Genomic DNA, 26,758 nt, shown 5'->3' on the forward strand with positions numbered 1-26,758 from the left:
GGAGTGGACGGTGGCAGCTAGACGGAGTTGCTGAAGGTCGTGAAGGTTGCTGGTTGTGAGACTTCAAGGCGGAAGAAGAAGAGTGTGGTGGGGGTTTGAGTCGCCTAGGGCTGCGTGCAAGCCAAGCCAAGCCAAGCACTTACAAATATAATATTTTTCCTAGTCAAAAACCCTACTTTGATTTCATAAATGCGTATATATATATTCATATTTTTTCCCCTTTTCTTTCCTTAAACTCATAAGCCACCATAACATAATTCAACTTCTTCTAAAATTCCAAATCTTCAAATTAAATTTAAATTTCTACCTAAATTAAATTACCAAATTCTCTTATCACTTACCACTTAAATTGAATTATCTCAATCCAACAATTTAAATTTATAATTTTAAATTTTGAAATATAATCCAAATAATTCAAGATATATATAAATAAAAAAATATATTTGACAATTTGAAGATACTTATAAATTTTTAGAAAGTTGTTTTTATTTTTAAAGTTTGATTAACAATTCAATCATGATATTTAGAAAAGATTGATGATAATAGATTTAATTTTAAAAAATAAAAACCTAATATCAAATGATTACCAATCTATCTTCAGTTTAACCTTTTTTTTTTGGTTCTTTTTCTTTTCTTCTATAAATTCTATAGAAGTTATTCAACCGAGGCTCAAGCTCCAGCAGCATCAAATGACACTTTCATCTGTGACCCTTCAAAGTCCTCGTCCACTCCGCCTTTGGTAAATTTCCTTTCTATGTTTCTAGTTCTTTGATTCCCCAGTTCTTAGGGTTTTAGTTGGAAGGAAGATCATACCCTCTTTGTTCATCACAAACCAGCCTTCACTGCCTTTTACCTTGATTGTTAGTAGCGCATTTTGATGAACCCCATTTCATTCATTTCGTATGTGATTCCGTTCAAGCATTAGATCTACGAGCTTATCTCTAACTATTTCACCTAAAACCTTGGTGGGTGTGCCTTAAGTTCCTTTTTGCCCCCTTGAATGCTCTGTTTCCTTAGTACTAAACACTCTGATTATTTGGATGCTTATTTTACTTTTGCAGTGGTTTGCCAGCCCAAAATGGGAAATTTTTAGTTGTCATTGTGTTGAACGTTCATGTTTTGTTTTTGTTTTTGTTTTTATTGACTGGGTCATGCTCATTAGCTAGTTCTATCAAGATTTGCTTGTATTTATGCTTTTTATGCTGTTGATTAGGATCTAGTGAATCGGTTTGGGGTATTTTGAATGATATTTGCTCTGGGCTTTGAGCAGTTTCTCACTTTATTATGAGGGGAATCCTGCTTAGGAAGCTAAATCTTATCTGATACGTCTAAACTCATTTGTTTTTCTACTCATTTGTTAATGTATATATGATTGTAGTCCTTTCCTTTCTGGGAACATATACATCTGAAGATGTATTTGTTTGGTTTTTCTTTATAAAGTATGAAGCATTTTGATAGCTTATCCTTGATTTTGTTATTTTTTAAAAATGATTTTTCTGTTGTTGTTTGAATCTGTTTTTAATTTCGAGATGGTGTTTCTTGGATGAATTGTATGCTGTTCATTAGAAGTTTATGTGTTAGATTATTGCTATTTTCCCTAAATTCTATGGATTAGTTTGTTTCTCAACGTTTAACTTTAAACTTTTTACATGTAAATAGGATTGTCTTCTTATAAATAATATCATTTCTAGGTGATTCTCATTTGTAACAACTGCGATCTTGAATTTGTATTGCTTGCTCTAGTGTGTTGATTGTTGGTTATCCCTGCTTATAAGGAAATTGGACCTGCCCACTGTCCAGTGATGGAAAAACTCATTCTAAAGATGTTAAGTTGATTCTTATCACAAACCTCTCTCTCTCTCTCAACATCAAACAATGTGTCTTTCACCTTCTCATCTGCTATTTCTTTTGGTAAATAATTATCATAGTTGCTGCTGTGTAGAGAAGGTATTGATGAAATTCAATTTTGGCTTAGGGCATCTTGTACATAGCCTTTGCTCTTGAAGGTGCAATGAATTTTTTCACTGGCTTTTTCTCAGTTTGCACGATTTAGATTTGAAGTGATGATTAGTCTAAAATTAAGTAACTACCTGCTTAGTATATATATATATATATAATTTCAGTCGTTTTTCAGGATGGCTGCTAGATGATGAAAATTCTTGGAACATTGTATTTTGAAGTTCAATGAACTTGTGAAATAGTTTATTTTTTTAGACTGTCATTTTGATACAAACTTTTAAATTTAATCCAATTATGTAAATATTCAAATTCTTGGACATTTATGGAATTAAAATCCTGAAGAAATGACCTATTTATCTAATTATTTGTTTAGACATTACTCTGGTTGCTCACTATTTTAAGCTCAGAAGCTTAGGCTAATAACTAAGAATTGGGTCTTTGTTGCATGCTACGATGCTTGGGCTTCTCAACAGATTTCTTCACCGCTTGTCCGCAGTTCATGGCGAGATCCATACCAGATCCTGGTCTTTGCTTTCTATAAAAATCCTCTGTATGCTTCTGTTCCTTGATTCTTCTTCATTCTTGTCTTCCTCTTCTGGCTGTGAATGCTTAGCCTTTTCTTGTCTTGATTGATTTCAATAACTTCAAGTTCGCCCAATGATGGAAAATAACTATGAATTGAACGGTTGCAGATGGCTTTGTTTGTCATTAGCCTTTCCTTATCTCCACCTCCACCATTACCTCCTCTTTCATTCAATCCGTACATCTAATCACACACACATCACTGTTTGTAAAGGCTTTTGATGAACGAATGCTGTCTGCTTTATATCGTGGATGATTCTATTAAAGCTATGAGATCTGAGGGCTTTGTTTCTGTGCTTTTTTGTTCTAAGTTTTGTTGTTCTTTGGTTTGTGTATTGCTCGTTTTCTTGGACTTGGGCCAGTTTCTCACTGCAATTCTTACGAAAATGCAGCCTAGGAAAGCAGATAATTCCATCTGTTTGTACTCATTATTATTGGGTTATGTGTATTTGTTAGAATTGATACATTAGTGTCTTTGTTGTGGTTAATTGATTTTTTTGTTTTCCTTCTTTGGTTCTTTCTGTTCTTTCAGGCTTGCTTCCATTACTTTTGTTTGAACCTTCAACTAAAAATACACTTTATTCTCTCTTTTCTTTTCAGTTTATGATTTCAAATTATGTGAGAGAACATGTTTCACCAAATTCATCTTCATGAACCTTTCCCTTTTGTTTTAATCTCATAGGCTCTATCTTTCCGACTCTATTTCAGTCAGATCTCATTCATATATATGTGTTTTTCAGAATAAAGAACCTTTAGATCTCATATCAACACTATAAGAATCCCCAATTATAAGGATCGAAACAAAATAAAGGTGAAAGTTCAGGTCAGGACCATATCAAAACTTGAATCTGTCTCTTTCTGAATTAGTGGTGCTCCTATCCTTCCGTTTTTAATATTTGGTTTCTGCAAATGATAAGTGTTACTGTTATTTATAAATATGATTAGATATGTGACTTTTAAATGGGGTGTTCTGTCATTATCTTGACAAATCTGATAGAAAATCACCTGACTTTATAATTTTTTGCATTGGAAATGTGACTTTGGCTTGAACTTATAGTTATAAAGATATCTTGACTTTACAGTATCTCAATCTGATTGTAGTATTAGCTATGGTGGTTGAGTAGACACGTAAAGAGCTTTCAGACATTGAGAAATTCTTCATACGGTCTCAGACATGCCTCTCAAAAGCACATCTTTAGTCTTTTTGACTTTGACGGGGGGGCACTTTAGTTATTAGTATTTTTATTTTATAATTGTTTATTAATACTTAGTTTCTAAAATTTTATGGTTAAATCACTTATTGAGTTGATTCCTTTCGACTGTATTTCAAGCAAATTACTGATTGCCATGGTATTTGGAATTTTTGTTTGAAAATACTTGCTTTGCTTTGAAAGTTGTATCTGCCCGATGATGGAATACTCTGATTAGAGCAGTTACTAATGATCTTTATTACAAGCCTTTGCCATTAACCAACTCACACATGATCTCTCTGTCTCTGTCTTTCTCTCTCTCTCTCTCTCTCTCTCTCTCTACTATCTATCCATATAGCCATCTGATAAACCATCCAACTGCTTTCTTTTTTTCTTCTTTTTTTATGAGTGGTTAAAGATGTGTAGAGGCTAGTAATGAAAATCAACTGTCTATCTAGCAATGATAAATAATGTTAATGAGATCTGAGGGCATCCTTGATAGCTTATCCTTGATTTTGTAATTTTTTAAAAATTATGTTTCTTTATTGTTTTGAATCCGTTTCTAATTTCAAGATGTTGTTTCTTGGATGAATTGCATGCTGTTGAATTAGAAGTTTATTTATTAAGATTATTGCTATTTGCCCTAAATTCTATAGATTTGTTTGTTTCTCCTGTTATTTTGACTTAAATTTTATGGGTTTGTTTGTTTCTCTACGTTACACGTAAATGGGATTGTCTTCTTATAAATAATATAATTTCTCAGTGATTCTCATTTGTAACAACTGTGATCTTGCCTGTTGAGAATCCCTGCATGTAAATCCTTCGCCGTCTTCATCCACTTCTGGCTGTGAATTTTTAGGCTTCTCTTGTCTTGATTGATATCAGTGACTTCAAGTTCGCCCAATGATGGAAAATCACTATGAATTGAACGATGGCTTTGTTTGTCATTAGCCTTTTCTTATCTCCACCTCCACCATCACCTCCTCTTTCATTCAATCCATACATCTAAGCGCACACACTTCACTATTTCTAAAGGCTTTTGATGAATGAACGCCATTTGCTTTATTGGTCGAAGAAAAACCCTAGTCTAAAATGTGGGCGAATGCCCAAAATACCAATATGGCATTTCTCCGTCTTTTGAATGCCATTTGCTTTATATTGTGTATGATTCTAATTAAAGCTATGAGATCTGAGGGCTATGCTTCTGTACTGTTTTGTTCTTGGTTTTGTTCTTTGGTTTTTGTGCATTGCTTGTTTTCTTGGATTTGGGGCAGTTTCTCACTACAATCCTTGTGAAAATGTAGCCTAAGGCAGCAGATAATTCCACCCGTTTGGCTCCTTGTTAATGGGTTGTGTATTTGTTAGAATTGATGTGTTAGTGTCTTTTGTCTCTTTGACTTTGACAAGTGTCTTTTGTCTCTTTGACTTTGACAGGAGGCACTTTAGGTATTAGTATTATTATTTTATAATTGTTTTGGTACTTTTATATTTCAATGCATATGAGTTCTCTCAATCATTTCGAAATGTTTCCTAATGGTTCTGCCTCATACAATTTCAAGTTTTTTAGTACAACAGCTAAGCTCACCCTGGCCTCATACTATTGCAAGTTTTGTCTTATTAAACAACATTTGTATTCTTTAGATTTGCAAAATGTTGTATTATTTACAAATCATGATTTGTATTCCTTTCAAACAAAAAATGTAATTGATAGTTGTTTGACCTTTTTATGTTAAAGAAATTATAATAATAACATGGTATCAATTCTATTTTTGGCCAACTTTTATTCTCAGAAGCCCAGATGTCTATCTTAGCTCTAGTCCCTAAACTTTGCATGGCACTTATTATCATGTGACCCTAAACTGTTGTAATCATCACTGGTTCAGGTAAATGAATAAAAAAAGGAGTGAAAGTCTAGCTTCTGTTTAGGGATTAAAATGGTTCATTTTATCCAATGTATAGATATTAAATTAGAATGGTGACGATGATTAATATAGAAAATGATGAAGAGAGAGATTCATTATATTATTTAGAATTTACGTTAAAAACAATACCTGGAATGTGCATAATAATATTATGTAGTTTACATTTTAATTATACAGGGTCAAAGTTTATTCACAAGTTTCCTCTAGTATCCTAAAATTACCCTGCCCAATGATGGAAAAACTCATGCTGTGGAGCAATTGCATTGGTTTCTAATACTAGCTTTTGCCCTCAACCACAACCATCTCTCTCTCTCTCTCTCTCTCTCTTTCTCTCTCTAACTCTGCAAACACACGCATACATATATATATATACACACATATTCAACCCTTTTCCATTTCCAATCTTTTCTTTTATTGTGGTTAGAGATGAGTAGAGGCTAGTATGAGAATCCAATGCAAACATTATCAATGAAGAACTACGCTATGAGATCTGAGGGCATTGTCCAAAACTGTCATCATTTTTCCTTCATCCTTCTTAAGGATGAACGTGAACTTTGATACTATTTTCACCTCTAAGTAATCAATTTAGCTTTGAATTAGTGTTTGGCTTAAATGTATTACATGTTATACTAACTGTAGACACAATTGTTTGCTCAGTGCTCTCCTAGCAATGGTAAAGCTTCACAATTTCTGGCATCTGCTGAAAAGGAACGTGTGAATTGAATTGTATGGTGCACATTTGATAACAGAGGTATGCGTCAATGTCTATTGTTGTTATCTTTGCTCAGACTTTTGATGCTTGATTGTGCCTGTGAGTTCTTTGAGATCTTTTGAGATTATTATCTTTCTGGTTAAATTATACATCTTACCCCTGAAACGTTGAACTTTGAGGTAGAACTGTCAGTATAAGTTTGGCCATAGCTCTTGAACATTGCAATTGTTCGGAAAAAAAACACTTTAAGGCCCTGTTTGTTTCATAGGTTCTTTTCATGAGATTTTAGACAGACATTTAATATCCTTGTTTTGTTTGTTTTACAAAATTTCAATTTTTCAAATCCATGGTATAAATTCAGGGAATTTTAAAATCCATTTGACATGAGTTTTTTAATACCCTACAAAACCGTGGAATTTGTATTTAATTAATTAATAAATTAATATCAATTATTCATTATTATTAATTTTAATTAATTATTAAATATAAATATATTAATTAGACTTAATAAATTTCAACTAATATCTTTACAATTTATATTTTATGCTATCGTAACTATTTAATATAAGTTATTATTTTGCTGATGATTATCAATATTCTAATTAATTTATAATAATTTATAATTATTTTTAGTAATTAATTTATTTTTATTGATTAAATAATGCTAAATTTATTTGATGATTACAATAATTGGTCTCTTTATTTAATTAAGTAATTATTTAATTTTGGTATCTATATACAAAATTGATAAATTAAACACGTTTTTCATTTTTAGACATTAATTATCTTGCATATTCAAACACATACATTAATTTTTCCAGACATTCAAATCTAGATATTTAATATCTATACCCATGAAACAATGTCTACGATCTAAATGAGCCTAGGAGTTTTCCTTGTATATATATGTATGTGCGAAATTAATTTCTAAAATAGAATATGTGGCCACCGGTGCATCTTACAGACTTGAAACCATCCTACAACCAAAGAAAAAAGGTAAAGCCAATTAGTAAAATCAAAGATAGAATCATATATTTTAATTCTATATACATACATATGAATATATGTAAATCAAAGCAAAGGCATCGAGAAATAGTGGTAAATCCAGAAATTTTGTTGACGAAGGCTTTATATAATTTAGTAAAAATAAATGTAATAAATGGGTCTTGAACCTGAGTTTAGAAGGGGTAGAAAGGTAGATTTACCACTAGGCTAGCTAGTAGTTCTAATACTATGCTAGTTATATATCTATATTATATAAAGAGTATAAAGTTGAGAGGGACTCGAGCCTTCGGACCCATACTAAATCCGTCCCTAGAAACCAGATGCATGGAAAAAAAATTGCACAAAGAAAACACGAGATCTAGATTTTATGTGGATCGATTCTCCTAAAACCCCAAGCATTCAGAAAACCAACGGAGGAAAACCAAACGAAAACCAATATATATAAATTCTAAAACAAATACTCCAGTTATATATAAAATTGTTTTAGAATTCATATATAAGAATTTAAAACCACATAATCAAAAGAATTTTTATCCACAAGAATTGTATTTGTATAGTATACAAGAATTTATTTATCAAAGCATAATCAAAAGAACACTAAAACTTGTACACAGGATTTAACAAACAAAAATGTGCAGAATGTTAAATTTGTCTTAAGATTGTTATATGATTAAAAAAACACATAAAACCACAACATTCATATACAAGAAACTATTTAAGCCCAACGACTTTATTTTGTCTCCTTAAGACAAATTTACTCTTCATAATGCCTGAGAATTGTCTCGTAGGATAGAACAAGTTAGCTTTCCTATGGAAGTAACAACACTAACAATACGTCTACAAGATCAACGAACTAAACTTTGTGGATATATACCGAACTTCAACAAATTTTGAAATGGAGAGAAATTTTTTAAGGAAGAAAAATGTTATGAAAAACGTTAAGAAGTCAAATTAAAGAAATGACGTATATATAGACTAACTTGTGACCATTTGAATAGTCGTGTCTTTTCTTCAATTTGGTTATTTATGAAATGATGCAATCATTCATGAAGGAATACAACTTATGGAATTGAAAAGATATAACCCTACATGAAAAGTTACCGCATGAGATATGGTTGACATTATTTTCAACATTCTCACAATTAATTTTTGCACACGATGTGCCATCACCATGTTGTCAATGTTGTCATGTATTTTAACCTTTACACATTAGTATGGTTACGTAGACTTTCATCCATCATTTAACACACAAATTTCTAAGGGTTTCTTTTGGAATGACGTCGAAATTGAAGGGTTAAAATGAAAATTTTAAAAATATGGGTTGTAATTGAAATCTACCAAGTTTTGGGGATTCTGTATAATTTAACCTCTTTTATAAATACTTTTTCCCGGTGATGGAAACATAGTCAATTGAGTGGTTGTAAGTGGCTTTTGTTTGTCATTAGTCCTAAAAGTGCTACTCATTCCAACTACCCTTTCTTTTACTATACACGAACACATACACAATGATATTTGGTATGGGCTTTTCAAGCCGTGTATGAATTTGAGCTATGAGATCTGAGGGCTTTATTTTTTTCTGAATTTTCTGAACGGAGTGCAATACTATAAGTTATGTCCCCTTCATGCCCTGTTTGTTTTGTTCTATGCAGTTTGGAGCATGTGGTGACCGTTAATTATATAACGGTTCATCCACAATGTACACACTTCGTTTGGAGCAGTTTCTCACAACTCTTATACTAATGCAATATAGAAGCTAAAAATCCGACCCAGTTGAACTCATTTTTGGTGGTGTTAATTGTCTCAATTTTTTTGGCAGATCATACAGATGGCAGTGTTTTGCTCCGTTTTGTCCTCTTTAGAACTGTCTGAGTTTGAAATGATGATTTATTGTTGTTTGGTTGTGCCATTCTTTTCATTACTGTCTTCTTTTTGATGAATTGCATTGCACTGGTCCTAGTGTCTCGCACGTGATTCTCGAGCTTAATTGTTGTCTTCATGATTAAACACTAAAGTAAAGTTGTGTTAGAAATGTTTATACAAGTATATAATAGAATAAGGTTGACCTTTTCATTTGATATTGAATAACTATGTAAATATTTTTAAACAAAATGTCTAATAGTCCTTGATTGATAGAGAGACGTTGAATGTGGCAGGTCATCTTTCTCTACTTTGAGATATGCTTGTGGTTTTAAGGATGGAGGCTAGGATTTAGTCCCCTTCTTTCATATTTTATCTTCCCCTTTCCATTCCCCTTGCTTTGGCCTCTCTTTAGAATTTCATAGAAGATTGGTCAAGGTGTTTGTGTGCCATTTTGCTCACTTTTCAGCCACTGAATGAGATCATTTCATGATTTTTTGTGGTTTGGAGTGATGACTCCTAGCAAATGAGATCATTTGGAACAAGTGCTTTGGAGTTCTCTCCTAATGCAATTTTGTGGAACAATTGGCATGAAGAATTAAAGTTTTAATTTTGGGGCACGAGGAATTTGAATTTTTAGACTGCCCAAGATGGAGTGAGGATATTGAGTAGTGGGCTAGATTTAGTGCCTCCTAGGCGTTAGCTTCTTTTTAATCATTGAGGATACTTGTAGGTTTTATAATAAATTAAATAATTTTATCAAATTAAATTAGGGTAAATTGTAAAAACCATCTAAAGTATGGCAGTAGTTGTAATTATACCTTTAAACTTTTAATTGTAAAAATTGAATCCTCAAACTTGTACAAGTGTTTTAATTGGACTTAGAAACTTACATAATCATAGAAATTATAATAATTGTATAAGTTTGAGAGATCAATTTTTATCATTTGGGGTCCAATTTTTATAATAATGACAAGTTTTAGGATCCAATTTTAACTGTTGTAGAAGTTTGAAGATTTCATTTTTACAACTAGAAGTTTGAGGATGTAATTCCAACTTTTATGGGCAATTTTCTCATTAAATGATTAAATTAAATCTGGTAGATTCTTTTTCAATAAAAGTATAATCTCAATGGATTTTTTTAATTTTTTTTGACAAATTTTGGAAATCTGCAATTTCACAATGGAAGAATGAGTGGCATAGGAAGATTGATTTTAAGGTCGAAGAATTCCAACATGGAGGACCCAATTCTTCTCAACCGCAACAACTTCTTCCATGTTCGGCGTTGAAGTTGCCTCTTGTTCTAGGTCAGAAATTGCTCCGATTCTTACTTGCACTCGGAAATGAAATCAATTCGGAGGTGCATCGATTTTGAAGAACAGAGCCATTTGAATTAAAGTTTTATAGATGTCTAGAAATAAATTATGTATGAGAATAAAATGTCAAATAAGATGTTTGAGAATCGAAAATATTTGTATGTTTAATTATGTATGAGAATGAAAATAATATGTCTAAGAATGTATTATACTTTATGCAATTATGAAATATAAAATTAATAAAAATTAATTTTAGTGGAGGTCAGAAGCTCTTGCAGGTTCTTGGAATGATTCATTATTGATCCGATTGATTATTTCCTGTAAGGAATAATGTATTGGTTCCAAGACTTGAGGCTTCAAGCTTTGTCCTTCTAGAGACTCCCGGAGCTTTAGGAGGATCGTTTTCCGAGATATTTCATCTGGAAGCTCTTCTATCAGATCAAGTAGGTTTTCTTGATCTCTTGTTAGAACATTGATACATCCCGTGCAAGGGACAACTTCTTTAGAAAATTGAGAGGAATCGAAAGAGTATCCTTTAGAGGAAGAATCTCCAATAACTTCATTGATTATTCCCTCGGAAGATGATTCTTCTGAAATAGAGGTTTCATCTTCAGACTGAATGGCAAAGAGAAGAGATTGTTTTAGGTCATGGTCAATCTCTAGGTTGTTGATTTTCTTTATCAAGGGGCATTTGTTAGCATAATGTCCCTGTTTGTTGCAGCGAAAACAAGTAGTTCCTTTTTTCTTGAAATACTTCTTGTTTTTATTGTAGTACTTCATTTTTCGAGGTTTTTCCTCGTCCTTTGTTCTCTGACCTTTACTGTACGGTTTCTTTGAAAATTTCTTCTTTTTCTTTGAAGGCGGTAGATCTTGTTCAACACCCTATTGTTTGCAGAAAGTCCCTAGTTCCTTTCGATAATCTGCATCTTTGATGTTTCTTTGTTATGCTTGGTGTCTTTACAAAGACTTAAGCATAAAGCTTGAATGTTACTAGTAATATCTCCATAAGTGAGAGAATTCCAATTGATTTGATTTCCTTCGAAGATTTCATGAAGATCTAAAGAAAAACTTTGAAGATCAGAAAACAAACTAGAGCTCTAAGGACTAAAGCTCCAAAGACTAACTTTTAATTTCTTGAAGATCTAAAGAAAAAAGCTCAAGAAACTTCCAAAAAATCAAAACATTCCAAAGGCCGATCATCCAAGAAAACCAACAAGCTTAAGGATTAAAGTTTACTTTTCAAGAGAAAGCATAAAAAGATCAAATATTAGATATTATACTCACTATACTAAAATTAATACAAAATCAAGTTCATTTTCACTAATTAAATTTCTCTTGTCAAAATCTCGTGTGAAAAGCAATCCAAAATTAATGTAATTCAAACTTCAATTTTTTTAAGAACACTTGCAAAAAGGGCAAAACAAAATATATTAATTATTAGGCCCATAACCCACATGTTTGTTGTTTGCAAAAATGATAAAAACACAGTCCAACCCAAATGTAAAAGATGTAAAATAGCGTACATGCCCTCATTATTGATATACACTTGATACACTACTAATACATACTTGATGCACCACTGATATACACTTAATACACTTGATACACCATTGATATACATTTAATACATCACTGGCCACAACAGTCCTCAAGCGTAATTCCTCCAGGAAGCTCAACTTTCCTTCTACTTTTCTCTTTTAGTCATGATATTAAACTAACATTCTAAGAAATTTGAATCAGAAGTCTCTCTTATCCTTGAAAGGCTAGAAGGTATATCATATTTAGTGATTAATTGGTATTCTATCCAAAAGAAGGCGTGGTTAACCTTGATGGCGGAATACAAATTATCACAAAATATGATATATTCGTTTAATTCTTACAAAGATTAAAGATCGATCGATTGAAGATTCTAATTTGTTTCAATGTTAGCTTAATATCATTACTTTTGTCACACTTTTGAAGAAAGTTTTGACAGATTGCTTCAAAACTCCCAAGGTTCGCTCTCTCCCTCCCCATGCTATCTAAAATTCTCTCTAAAATCTCTCACCCCTAAATGATTATCAACAATACTGCCTCTTCTTCTCAATCTAATGAACCTCAAAGTGTTGATGATCCGCTAAGTATCATTCAAAAATACAATACAGCCGAAGCAGAAATTGCTAAGGTTGAAAATCGTCTAAAAAATTGGACCATTCCTAAGATGGATCCAAGATTGATTTACAAGATCAACAACTTCAATTTTTCTCAAACTGGCGTCATCGTCATCACTAAGAAAAACCTTGCAATGAAGGACGAGTTTACCGAAATCAGCCTTCTTCCAAGAGAATCTATAGAGCAAGCTATGGATAAATACAAATACCTACACATCAGATGTGTTCAAGTTGCCCTTAAACCTCTATTCAGAGAAGGATTAGACATACCAGTCTATCTTGCTCTCAGAGATAAGCGGCATCTTCGATTCTCATACTCTATCTTGGGAATCGTCCAATCAAACCTTGAAAGAGGTCTAGTTTACTTCACATGCAAACCAGGATTTACTATCTCTCTTCACGACGCAAATCTCCGAGATGCCCTTAGTCTCGATGTCCATTCTCAAGGCCTCGAATTAAAAGACGGATCCCTACCGTTTTCCATCTGCTATTGCATTTATTTCAAACTGATGCATACAAATCTATCACCAAGAGCCTTAAGAATATCTCCTAAGGGAAGCACTATGCTTATGGAAGTCAATATAAATAAATCCTCTATGGCTGTCCCGAGACTTCTACAATGGAATGAACTCACGCAAAATCCAGTTTGGAGAATTCCAGAAGCAAATACTCCTGTTACAAAGCAAAGTGAGGATGCTACGATCACTGAGCACCATAATGGGGATGTTGAAGTCCAGTTCTATTCAGAACCACGACATCCCAGAATACAAGAAATCATGAGTAGTAGGCCAAGCATTTCTTCCGAAACATGGCCAACCAGCAGCACTTCCAGATCTATCCCCAGGTCTAGGTCAATGAGAACGTTCGTGGATTTTGATAGATCTATTCCGGACATTCATTATGAAAGGGACGAAGGTTCCTTATCTCTTACCCAATCCAACATGGAAAGAAGATCGGAGCCAATTTACAACCAAATAAATGTACTATCGACGTATGAAACTCATGAGCAAAGATATGAACAAAAGTACAGTCAATATATAGATCTCTATATATCTCAGCAAAAGGAGACCCGAGGAGCTTTCATCCTGAAAGGAGATTTCTTCAAGAGAATGAAAGAAAGAGACGACGAAGCGGTAGAACGTCGCTGTCTTACTCTCAAACAAAGTCCCACTTGGATTACAACTAGTGGAAAAGAGATAGCTACAGACTATCCTCCTGAGGAAGAATCTTATTTTCCTCATCCGGTAGTCCCAGCCATCAGGATGGTATCTTCCCCATACAAAACCATCGATGAAGAAAAAGTCTCGAAGGTTGGAGTACGAGAAATCAAAAATATTCAACATCAACTGAATTATTCAAACAAGAAGTTAACAACCCTTTCTCAAACAATTGAGAAAATAAAGGATCAAAAGGCTACCCCAAGTTCAAGTCTTAAGGGCATACCAAAGATTGATACAGACCGACCAATCTTCCGACCAAATACCTTTCCTATTGGAGATCTAAAAGGAAATCTAGAAGAACTTCTAGCTGAGATTAACAAGAAGTTATCAGCATTCAAGATTGACAAAGGAGAAGCAGATTCTTCAAAGAAGACTGAAGTCTCAAAAGCTGTTAATATGATAAAGGAGTCCAAAGAGACTTCTACCTCTTACACAAAGATTCTTCCTGTAGTCTCTTATAGCACAAAAATGAAGAATCATAATGCGAAACCCTCTCCTCCAGATCTAGGATGGGATGATTTTCACCCAAATCAAAAGACTTATGATGGAACATCCGTTATAAGCTGGAATATTGACGGATGTTCTGATCAGCAAATGATGAACATCTTCCAAGACATGCTTCTAGCTGCTACCGTATATAGCACTAGAAAGACTGTCTAAAGCACAACTCACATTCTAGTTTCAGGATTCACAGGAAATCTGAGGAGCTGGTGGCACAATCAACTTTCTGAACAAGAAAGGCAGACTATCCGAACTGCCACAAAAACGGTTACGGTAAAACAAGAGAGAAATCAAGGAGCAAGAATAGCCCCAATGGAGATAATGAAAAATGAACCAGATATGGTTAACTCATTAGTATACACTGCAATGAAACATTTTGTAGGACGAACAGTCATCTACATTAATTAAGCCACTGAAGCCCTTCTCAAGATGCGCTGCAAAAAAATGAGCAATTTCAAATGGTACAAAGACGTTTTTATGGCACGTATAAAAAGTATTAGGAAACTCAATAGGATTTATACTTGGATTCTGCTGAGAAAGCTTATTGCACAACGCATTTCCATCACTGCAATTCCTTTCATTATTCCACCGCATAAAATAACGCATCAAGTTTTTGGCACCGTTGCCGGGGACTTCGGCAATTCAGTGTGCTAACGGTAATTTTTCTAATTTCTTTGCAGCTCTCAATCTTAGTGAATTACGACCTAGAGATTGAGAGGACGTTCCGACGAAGACTGAGAGATAGTCACTAACAACAACCACCTGAGAAAGATAATATGGCAGAAAAACCTGGAAACGGAGCACCAAATGAAAACAATGTCATGGTGAGTCCAATCCTACTGGCAAACGATTGCAATAGGCCCGTTCGGGACTATGCATCGCCCAATCTCTACGATTTCTCCCCAGGAATCATGAGGCCTGCTCTTGATGGATCTCGATTCGAAATGAAACCGGTAATGCTATAAATGATCCAGACTGCTGGACAGTTTAGAGGAAGGTATGGTGAGGACCCGCACGCCCACCTCTGGAGCTTTATAGAAATCTACAACACTTTTGTGTTCCCGAATATCTCTACCGAGGAAGTTCGACTAACTTTGTTTTCATTTTCTTTGTGTGATCAGGCACGAAAATGGGCATACTCTCTCGAATCGGGGGAGATTACTTCATGGGAACAAGTAATAGAGAAGTTTATGAAGAAATATTTTCCACCAACTGAAAATTCCAGGAGAAGGAAATTAATAACGAATTTTGAACAGGAAACTGACGTATTACTCAGTGATGCTTGGGCGAGGTTGAAGAGGCTGGTAAGAGACTACCCACATAACGGCTTACCAGAATGCTTATAGATGAAGAGTTTTTACCAAGGACTGAACTCTGCTTCCACTGCCAATGCGGCAACAGCTGGAGGTCTGCTGGACAAAACTTATGAGAAGGCCAAAAATATCCTTGATCGCATTTCAAAAAATCACGAGGACTGGAGAGAAGGCGATCAAAGATTAAGAATTAAAGATAGAGACGTGAACGACGGGGCCATCGCATCCCTTCAGAACCAAATGACTGCGATGATGAGTTTGATACAAGGCATCGCAAATAATGGTACGGGAGCGAAAAAAAGGCAGGTCAACAAAATTGCTCAAACGACCGCAAGTTGTGTCACCTGTGGAGACGCTCATCCGATGGAAGAATGCCCAGTAAATCCGCAGTCAGTATGCTTCATAAAGAATAATCCCTATTCCGATACATACAACCCCGGGTGGAGAAACCACCCAAATTTCGCGTGGAAAAATCAACAACAAAGCTTTCAACTAGTGGCGCAAAAAAAAGGGCCACCTGGATTTTTCCCACGAACCAACGATCCAACGCATAACCAAGCCAGCAGTTCGTAGACACCGCAATCTTCGTCCTTAGAGAGCTTGTTGAAGTAGTATATTGAGAAAAATGCAGTGCTTCAAAGTCAATCATCATCCATCCAAAATCTCGAAATTCAGCTAGGAAAAATTGCGGGCGAGCTCAAAAATAGACTGCAAGGAGCTTTGTTGAGCTCAACTGAGCTCCTTTGCAATGCTGGGGGTACAGGGAAGGAACAATGCTTAGCAATCTCCTTGTTAAGTGACAAAATGACTGCAGAAGAAGGGGAGGAACCCATCACGACCAACTTGAATGTGGTAACAACCAAAGACCCGTTGACTCACAATAAAGAAGAGCCCGAGAAGATGAACCCAGAAGTTGCGTCCACCCTCAAGCCTCTAGATCATGAGATAGAAGAAGTCCAGCCGCCACCATTCTTGCAAAGATTGAAAAAGAAACAGAATGATGAAGAAAAGATAGCGAGAGTGGCAGTAACGCAAAATGATATGATTCCACAAAAAATGTGCGACCTAGAAATCTTCATGATACCATGCTCCATTGGAGGGGTCTACAGTGGCCAAGCACTATGCGATCTTGGGGCAAGTATAAACGTAATGCCGCTATCAATATTCAAACGATTGAATATGGGCAACCTCACGCCCACGACGGAGACTCTCCTACTTGCGGAAAGATCCCAAATATATCCTGAAGGAGAGTTGAAAGATGCCGCAATCTCAATTGATAAATTTATCTTGCTGGCAGACTTCATCATTTTGGATTATAAAGCAGACGAAGATGCGCCCATCATATTAGGACAACCATTCCTCTCGACCGGTCGCGCTCAAATTGATGTGCGCAAGGGAGAGATTGTGATGAACATTAATGGGAAAAAGCTCCGAATTAAGGCAGTCAAGATTCTAGAAGTTCAAGAAAAGAAGAAAAAGCCACTGTGGACGTAAAAAGTCCAGCCTAAAATAAGCAGTCTCTATGTTATTATGCAACTCAAACTCATCAGGGACGCATTCCTTTTGAAATATCCTTTTTATACTACTGCTTCATGAACTTTTATCACATGTCTTTTAATTGTTATCGTATCTTTGCCTTTATATCATCTATAAAAAAAAAATTGATCGTGCTGAATGATCGTGGTAAACGATTTTGTTAACTCTGTTTTTTAATATTATTTGACCCTCTCAATGTTTTTCTTGCAACGATAGAGGTGAACAATTGCGGAGGCGCTGCACGAAGACGTTACCACTTAATTTCGTCATCGCAATCCAAAGAAAGTAGATTGCCGCAAACCAGGATGTGTCAACAAATAATGCGGGCGATAACGCAAATTTGGGGGTTGTATTTTTCTTTGACTTTATTCCAAATTTCGTTATCGCATCGCATTTTTATTTTGAAAGTTTTATCACCACATCCTCTTTGGTTACCGCAATCATTTAACATTGATCAATTTAGTAAGTCACGGTATGATTTCTCTTTGCTAATTATGATTTCAATGATGTAACGTATGCTTCTATTTTTTCATATACACTAGAGTCATCTTAATTTTAGGATAGTCACCTCATGAATATTTCTAGAAGTTAGTGGTTTGCTAGCTTTCTTTCAAACTGTCCCTTTACGAAACTTCCTAAGAACATCGCATGACTTGGTTTGCTAGCTTTCTTTCTATTGGCAATGAGGACATTGCCGCATTTTAAATTTGGGGGTCGGTATTCATTTTTCAACCTTGCTATTTTTAGCCTTATAAAAAAAATAAAAAATAAATAATCATAATAATGTTGCGATTGATCCTACTTGTAGTTGGATGTCCGTATGACATAGTGGGGGCAAGCCAAAACGAAGGTAGGAATCGTGATCAATGTATAAATAAATGACCGCAACTCCACTGCTACGTAGGTATGAGTTTAGTCTGAGAAAGAGCGCCTTGCTCATAGTTGGATGTCTGCATGATACACATGGGGGCAAGCCAAAATGAAGGTAAGGCACTTGGATCACCGCAAGGTCAGAAAAAAAATTAAAAAAATAAAATAATAATAATAATTATTATTATTATTTAACACCGTCGTCTAAAATACGCAAGGATAAAAAATCATTTAACACCCCAGTGAATTCTTGAGTTCATGATAAGTCCAGGGTCGAACTCAGGGACTTGGGAAAATAGATTGCGGTGGTAATTTTTAGAAAAACTTTGTGGTAACCAAATAAATCAATAGTTGTTGAGGTTGTTTGCGGTAATGAAAAATAAACAAATGCGGCGGAGTTTGAAAAGAGTTGATAAAACGGAAGATGCGATGAGTATGCGGTGAATGGATTGAGAAAAGTTTCGACTAACACTTCCTAGGATGCTGTGAAACCCTAACACTAAATCCAAGGTGGAAGGTCATTCAGAGAAGGAAAATCTTAAGTAATAAAGATATTGAGGCAATGGTGAAGCATTAGTACTAAGTTATATCAAAAGGTGGCAAGTGGGTTGGAGTACGGCCAATGCATATGGAGGGCCTAAGCACATTGAACGCAAGGCCTAAGAGTGCGTGGGAGGCTGGAAGCAAGAAGACTTGGGTGATGGCCGGGGGCTTGCATGCAACTAACACAAGGGCATGCACAAGGCATGCGTTGGAGGCATGCGTTGAGCGGGCATGCCAAACGGCCAACCCATGCGTTGAGCCCAAATGCCCAACCCATGCGTCGAGCCCAAACGCACAGCCCATGCGTTGAGTAGGCCAAGCGCTGCCAAACTGCCCAGCCGTGCGTCGATGGAAGTGCTAAGCCTATACGTCGAACACTGCTAAACCTGCCGAGTGGCCATGCGTCGAGTGCACAGCCCATGCGTCGAGCGGCCTATGCGTCGAAGCACCCTGTCGAGCGCCTATGTGGGCGAGCACGTCCATGCGGCCGAGCAAGCCTTGCGAGCAATGGCCAACGCCTATGCAGCACGCCCATGCGTCGTGGCCAGTGCCTATGTCAAGCGCCATGCGTCCATGCCAAGCAAGCCGTGCGATCATACCTAGTGAGCCATGCGTCGAAGGTGAACGGTCACCCTATGCGTTGGTGATGGCTGGCTCATGTGGTGGCTAAGTTAGATTGCGATGGTAGTGAGTTGGCTTGCCATGCGTTATGGACAAAAGGAAGGCTAATTGATGGGGAAAAGAACTCCAAGGGGGATGGCGATATTTATGAAATGCGTCCATAAGCCTAACAAATTTGATAGATGAACATGTTTAAGTACTTAAGTGATTGAGGTGGCGAAAGGAGAATCACACAAGGCAATCTTATCACTCTAAGTAGGAGGTAGACAAAGGAAATTACATGCAAAAGTGGTCCTATCACCCTAAGCAGGAGGTGGATGAAAGAGGTTGCATGCAAAATGGGAATTTTGGCTGGCAAATTAAGGTGAGAACAACTCAAGGCTGTGCTGGAATAGGCTAAGTGTTGGCAGCCTTAAAAAGAGACAAATGGGAGTTGAGTTGTCGCAAGGGGGTGAGCTTGGGATGACTATAAATAGAAAGGTTGGGCGAGAAGAATTCATTCATGTCATCAACAAAATCTCTGTGTTGAGAGCTTATTTAAAGTGTTAAGTTTGAGTAATTAGGCTGCCAAATTAATTGGGGTCCGAAGGAGCTAAGGTTGCGTTGGTAAAATATTAAAGCCAGTCCGGACTGTTGGATCGATATGGCAACCCTAGGGGGGTGAATAGGGTTTAATTAAACTTTTTTTTTTTAAAATTAACCCAATTAAACTAATTAATACACTTTTTATAAATAATAAGAAAAATTCAATTTATACAACAAATAAGATGACAAAAAGTGTGATAATTTAATTCTATCAAATTTTAGCAAATGAATAAGAACAAACTAAAACATACAATAAATTGTTTAAATTAATTGCAAAAATAAAAAGGAAAGAGTTAGAGAAGAAGACACCGTAATTTTTATAGTGGTTCGGTCAAACTCGACCTACTCCACTCCCCAAGTGCCTCTTGGGAATTTGAATAAAATATTTTCGACTCTTTCCACGGATTAGAGCCCAACCGTTACACCACCGCTCCTTTTACAGGTTCAAGAGCAAACCCGATCCTTTCCACGGTTTAGGATCAAACCGTTACAAATGTTGGAATTTTTTAAGAACACAATACAACTCTCACTAGAGTAGATTTACAAGTTTAAGCACCCAACAAATTTATCCTCACAATACAATAACACTCTCTCAAGAATAAGATGAAAAAAAAAAATTGGGAGCTTAGAGAGAGCAACAATGGAAACTTTTGAGTTTTGGAGGATTATGAAATGTAAAATTTGTTAGTTCAAAATTTGGAGAGGAAGATGGTTTATAAAGAGATAGAAAGGGAAAAAATTGAATTTAAATTGGACCATTAGATTGTGTTAAAAAAATGAAGGGTGGAGATTAAAAGAAATTAAAAGAAAAATAAGAAGATAAAATATATAATAAAAATATATATATATATTTTTAAATTCTGAAATTTTCAAACGGTAAAAAACATATATAAAAAATATAATAATAATAATAATAATAAGTTAACGGTAAAAAAAAATTGAAAAAAAAAATATTTTTAAAAAAGCTTCCAACGGTAGGAGCATTTAATGCTTTCTAGATTTTTTTTTTTAATTTCAAAGAAATTGTTTGACACATTTTTTTAATAAAATAATATATATATATAATATTTTAAATAACCAAAAGCCCCACGTATAACTCTCCCAAAGCTCCATGTGTCGTCATCGGATTGGTCAGTGATGCTGACTCAGGTGGCGATCGATAAAAATTGTTTCGGTCATAACTTCTTCGTTTTAGCTCCGATTTGAGTTATTCAAGAGGTGTTGGAATCGCTGTTCCGAGCTCTATGATATGGACATATTAAAACACTAAAATTTTCAGTAATTAAAATTTGAGTTTGTTATCCTCAAAACATTGATTAATTAATTAATTATAATTAATTAATTTGAGATTAAGGGTCAAAAAGCCAACAATCTCTCCTTTTTTATGATGACAAACCATTCAAGAAAAATAGTTTGAAATACATGTAAACCATATGTAGCACATAATAAAATTCAACATATCACCATAAAGATCATCTTGAAATTCACTCAAAAAATAAATTCTCCCCCTAATTAATACAATAAAAATCATAATAAATTTATAGCATATTTTTCTTAAACTTCTCCCCCTTTGGAATCATCAAAAAGAATAATTAAGAAAAATTTAGAACTACATAAATGTTTCCCTTAATAACATGAACATAAATTTAGCACAACTCCCCCTAAGAATATTAACACATGCTTTTCATATCTCCCCCTATCAAAATGCCTTCTAAAAGATTTAACAAGTAAAATTATAAAATCAAGAGGCATCACAACGAGTAATATCGAGCTCAAGCCTATTTTTGCAAAAGTTTACTTCATTCAAAGGCTTGGTAAAAATATCCGCTAATTGATTATTAGAGCCTACAAATTCAAGAGTAATATTATCATTTTGCACATGCTCTCTAATAAAGTGATGTCTAATATCAATATGCTTAGTCCTAGAATGATATATAGGATTTTTAGTCAAATTAATAGCATTAGTATTATCACAAAATATAGGCACATTATCAAACTTTAATCCAAAATCACAAAGAGTTTGTTTCATCCAAAGAATTTGAGCACAACAACTAGCAATTGCAATATATTCCGCTTCAGTAGTGCATAAGGCAACCGAATTTTGCTTTTTACTAAACCAAGAAACTAAGAAACTACCAAGAAATTGACAAGTCCCACTAGTACTCTTACGGTCAAGTAAACTACCCGCAAAATCCGCATCGGAATATCCTACCAAATTAAATTCAACATTTCTAGGATACCATAAGCCTAAATCAATAGTACCAAGCAAATATTTAAAAATTATTTTAACGGCATGTAAATGTGATTCCTTAGGACAAGATTGAAATCTAGCACAAAGACATACACTAAACATAATATTGGGTCTACTAGTAGTTAAATAAAGTAAAGATCCAATCATACCTCTATAAGTTTTTATATCCACACACTTACCTTTTTCATCCTTGTCAAGCTTAGTGGATGTGCTCATAGGAGTTTTTGCAATTTTACCTTCATTGAATTTGAACCTTTTGAGCAAATCCCTTGTGTATTTTTCTTGACTTATGAAAATACCATCCTTGAGTTGTTTGATTTGGAGTCCAAGGAAGAATCTAAGTTCTCCCAGCATACTCATCTCAAATTCACTATGCATACACTTAGAAAATTCTTCACACAAAGATGGATTAGTAGAACAAAAAACAATATCATCCACATATATTTGTACTAAAAGCATATCATTTTATTTAGTCTTAATAAAAAGAGTAGTATCAATTTTACCCATTTTAAATCCATTCTTAAGCAAGAAATTACTAAGTCTATCATACCAAGCTCTTGGAGCTTGTTTTAAGCCATAAAGAGCCTTTTTCAACTTATAAACATGATTAGGAAAATCAAAACTTTCAAACCCCAGAGGTTGTTCTACATAAACTTCCTCCATGATATAACCATTTAACAATGCACTTTTCACATCCATTTGATACAAAATGAAATTCTTATAAGAAGCAAAAGTAAGCAACATTCTAATAGCTTCTAACCTAGCAACGGGTGCAAAAGTTTCTTCATAATCTATTCCTTCCTCTTGACAATAACCTTGAGCTACAAGTCTAGCTTTATTTCTAATGATATTTCCATTTTCATTCATTTTATTTCTAAAGACCCATTTAGTTCCAAGAAGCATGAGAGGGCCTAGGGACTAACTCCCAAACTTTATTCCTTTCAAATTGATTTAATTCTTCTTACATAGCTAAAATCCAAAATTCATCATTTTCGATATCTTTAAAACTTTTTGGTTCAATTTGAGAAACAAAAGCAAGATTATTAAACATGTTAAGAGAGGAACGAGTTTTCACACCTTGTTCGGGATCACCAAGAATTAATTCTTTGGGATGGGAAGGAGCATACCTCCACTCTTTAGGTATGGAAGAAGAACCAACTTCGTTCTTTTCGATTAAGCTCACTTCTTGCTTACTTGAAACAATTTCCTTGCCTTTGTCACTAACAAGTAAATCTCCAAAATTTCCTTCTAAAACATCACTATAAATAGGCTCATTAGAAATAACATTGCAAGATTCATCAAATACTACATGCATAGATTCCTCAACTACTAAAGTTCTTTTATTGAAAACTCTATAAGCTTTACTAGTAGAGGAATAGCCAAAAAAAATACCAACATCCGTCTTAGAATCAAATTTTCCAAGTTTTTCGTTACTATGAGCCATGAAGCAAAAATTGGCCACTTCTTCATTATCACTCCCACTTTCGCTTTCATTGCTATCATCCCAAGTAGCTTTCATTGCTTTCTTTTGGATTTCTTGGATGATTTGAGAAGAGGACAATCGGTTCTAATATGACTCGGCTTCTTGTATTCATAGCATATTACCTTATCCTTTTTGCTTTTTCACCTTTTGACTCTTTTTGGTTGGAGAGATGCTTCTTGATGAAGTTCTTATACTTACGTGAAAGATAGGTAACATCATCTTCATCAAGGTCATCTTCATCTTGGGAGTCAACTTCTAAAGAGATGGTCTTTAAAACTATACTCTTTTCTTTCTTTTTCTTCTCATCCTCCATGTTTTTCTTGATCTTTATCTCATGTGTCAACAACGAGCCCATAAGTTCATCAATGGAGAGAGATTTGAGATTCTTTGCCTCTTGAATGGCGGTGACTTTAGGCTCCCATTGTTTAGGCAAAGACCACAATAGCTTCTTTATCTTCTCAAGATTTGAGTGCTTTTTCCCAAGTTCTTCTAAAGCATTGACAATGTTAGTAAATCTAATAAATATATTGGAAATAGCTTCATTTTCATCAATTTTAAACATTTCATACTGATGAACTAACATGTCAATCTTTGTTTCTTTTACTTGACTAGTTCCTTCATGAGTAATTTCTAATTTATCCCATATCTCTTTAGCGGTTTTACAAATAGACACTCTATTATACTCAACTTCATTCAAAGCACAAAATGAGCAATTAATAATTTTGGCATTTAAAGATCATGCTTTCTTTTCATTTATTGACCATTCTTTCTTAGGTTTTATAGTGCTAACACCATCAACATCTTTTGTTGGGATTTTAAAACCTTCCTCAACAATATCCCATAAATCATAATCAATAGAAAGCAAGAAAAATCTCATTCTATTTTTCCAATAACTATAATTAGTACCATTAAAGAAAGGAGACTTTATAATTGATTGACTATCGGTAAAAGGGATAAAACCTAAAGTTGCAATAGCTCAAAAACAATTAAGTTTACCAAGAAATAAATATTTCAATAAGAGCAACCCACTCTGATACCAATTGTTGGATCGATATAGCAACCCTAGAGGGGGGTAAATAGGGTTTAATTAAACTTTTTTTTTTTTTTAAATTAACCCAATTAAACTAATTAATACACTTTTTATAAATAATAAGAAAAATTCAATTTATGCAACAAATAAGATGACAAAAAGTGTGATAATTTAATTCTATCAAATTTTAGCAAATAAATAAGAACAAACTAAAACATACAATAAATTGCTTAAATTAATTGCAAAAATAAAAAGAAAAGAGTTAGAAAAGAAGACACTGTAATTTTTATAGTGGTTCGGTCAAACTCGACCTATTCCACTCCCCAAGCGCCTCTTGGGAATTTGAATAAAATATTTTCGACTCTTTCCACAGATTAGAGCCCAACCGTTACACCACCGTTTCTTTTACGGGTTCAAGAGCAAACCCGATCCTTTCCACAGTTTAGGATCAAACCGTTACAAATGTTAGAATTTTTGAAGAACAGAATACAACTCTCACTAGAGTGGATTTATAAGTTTAAGCACTCAACAAGTTTATCCTCACAATACAATAACACTCTCTCAAGAATAAGATGAAAAGAAAAAAAATTGAAAACTTAGAGCAACAAGGGAACTTTTGAGTTTTGAAGAATTATGAAATGTAAAATCTATTGGTTTAAAATTTGGAGAGGAAAATGGTTTATATAGAGATGGAAAAATTTTTAGAAACCACAATTAATTTGGACCATTAGATTTTGGAAAAGAAAAATCAATGGTGGAGATTTTAAACTAAATTAATCGTTAAATACAAAAAAAAATAGAATATTATATTCCTTTTCTTTTGAAATTCCTTTTCTTTTTAAAATTAATCAAAAAAATAAAAAAACATACCATGTGTCAAAAACTAGCCGTTAGACACAAACATAAAATAATATTAAATTCATTTTCCTTTTAATTCATTTTCTTTTTAAATTCATTCTCTTTAAAGTCAATCCAAAAATTGAATTTAAATTGGACCATTAGATTTGTGTTAAAAAAAATGAAGGGTGAATATTAAAAGAAATTAAAAGAAAAATAAGAAGATAATATATATATATATATATATAAATTCTGAAATTTTCAAACGGTAAAAAACATATATAAAAAATATAATAATAATAATAATAATAAAAAGTTAATGGTAAAAAAAAAATTGAAAAAAAAAAAAGCTTCCAACGACAGGAGCATTTAATGCTTTCTAGATTTTTTTTTTTAATTTCAAAGAAACCGTTTGACACATTTTTTTAGTAAAATAATATATATATAATATTTTAAATAACCAAAAGCCCCACATATCACTCTCCCAAAGCTCCACGTGTCGTCACCGGATTGGTCAGTGATGCTGACTCAGTCGCCACGTCATCGCCACGGGTATTTTTCGATAAAAATTGTTTCGATCATAACTTCTTCGTTTTAGCTCCGATTTGAGTGATTCAAGAGGTGTTGGAATCGTTGTTTCGAGCTCTATGCTATGGAATATTAAAACACTAAAATTTTCAGTAATTAAAATTTGAGTTTGTTATCATCAAAACATTGATTAATTAATTAATTAAAATTAATTAATTTGAGATTAAGGGCCAAAAAGCCAACACGGATGCATACGCCCAGCCAGCCAATGCATCCAGCACATAGCGCGTGCGCCTTGCACCTTACAGCGCTGTGTCCATTTATCGCAAGCAGCGCGCCTCGCACCAACGCATCACGCACGCTAGCCCAAATGCAGCAACCCACCGTGCAACGCATCACGCATACACTACACTCGACCGAACGCCCTAGCTGCCTGCCAGACTCCATTGTGCACAAGTTAAAATAACCTCTAAAGGGCTGATTTTGGGATTTTGTCTATGTTTGGAGTAGGGTAAGCTGGTACTTTTGTTATAAAAAGGTATTTTGGCTATTTTAACATTATTTATTGATATAACAAGTATTAATTGAGGAATTTTCATTGATATGGAGGAATCTCAGGAAGATATTCTCAAAGTGGTTTTAGTAGGAAATCTTACGTACGGTGAGTGGATATTTAGTTTTATGCATTGTTATATGAATAAATGCATAGGTAAGTACAAATGCATGCTTATAATGTTATGTGACTTG

The 26,758-nt window shown here is 34.3% G+C and overlaps 1 long non-coding RNA gene across 1 annotated transcript; it reads left to right on the forward strand.

Annotated features, from left to right (window-relative positions):
* Positions 1–592: 592 nt before the first annotated feature.
* LOC120075806 (uncharacterized) lies at positions 593–9,479 on the forward strand. Its single transcript, XR_005481436.2, has 3 exons — positions 593–739; positions 6,311–6,404; positions 9,020–9,479. It is a non-coding gene; the product is annotated as an uncharacterized LOC120075806 (long non-coding RNA).
* The last annotated feature ends 17,279 nt before the right edge of the window (positions 9,480–26,758 follow it).

This window comes from Benincasa hispida, chromosome 4 (genome assembly GCF_027475165.1).
Source record: "Benincasa hispida cultivar pf3 chromosome 4, pf3_genome.v1.1, whole genome shotgun sequence".
In the NCBI taxonomy this organism is placed as follows: domain Eukaryota; kingdom Viridiplantae; phylum Streptophyta; class Magnoliopsida; order Cucurbitales; family Cucurbitaceae; genus Benincasa; species Benincasa hispida.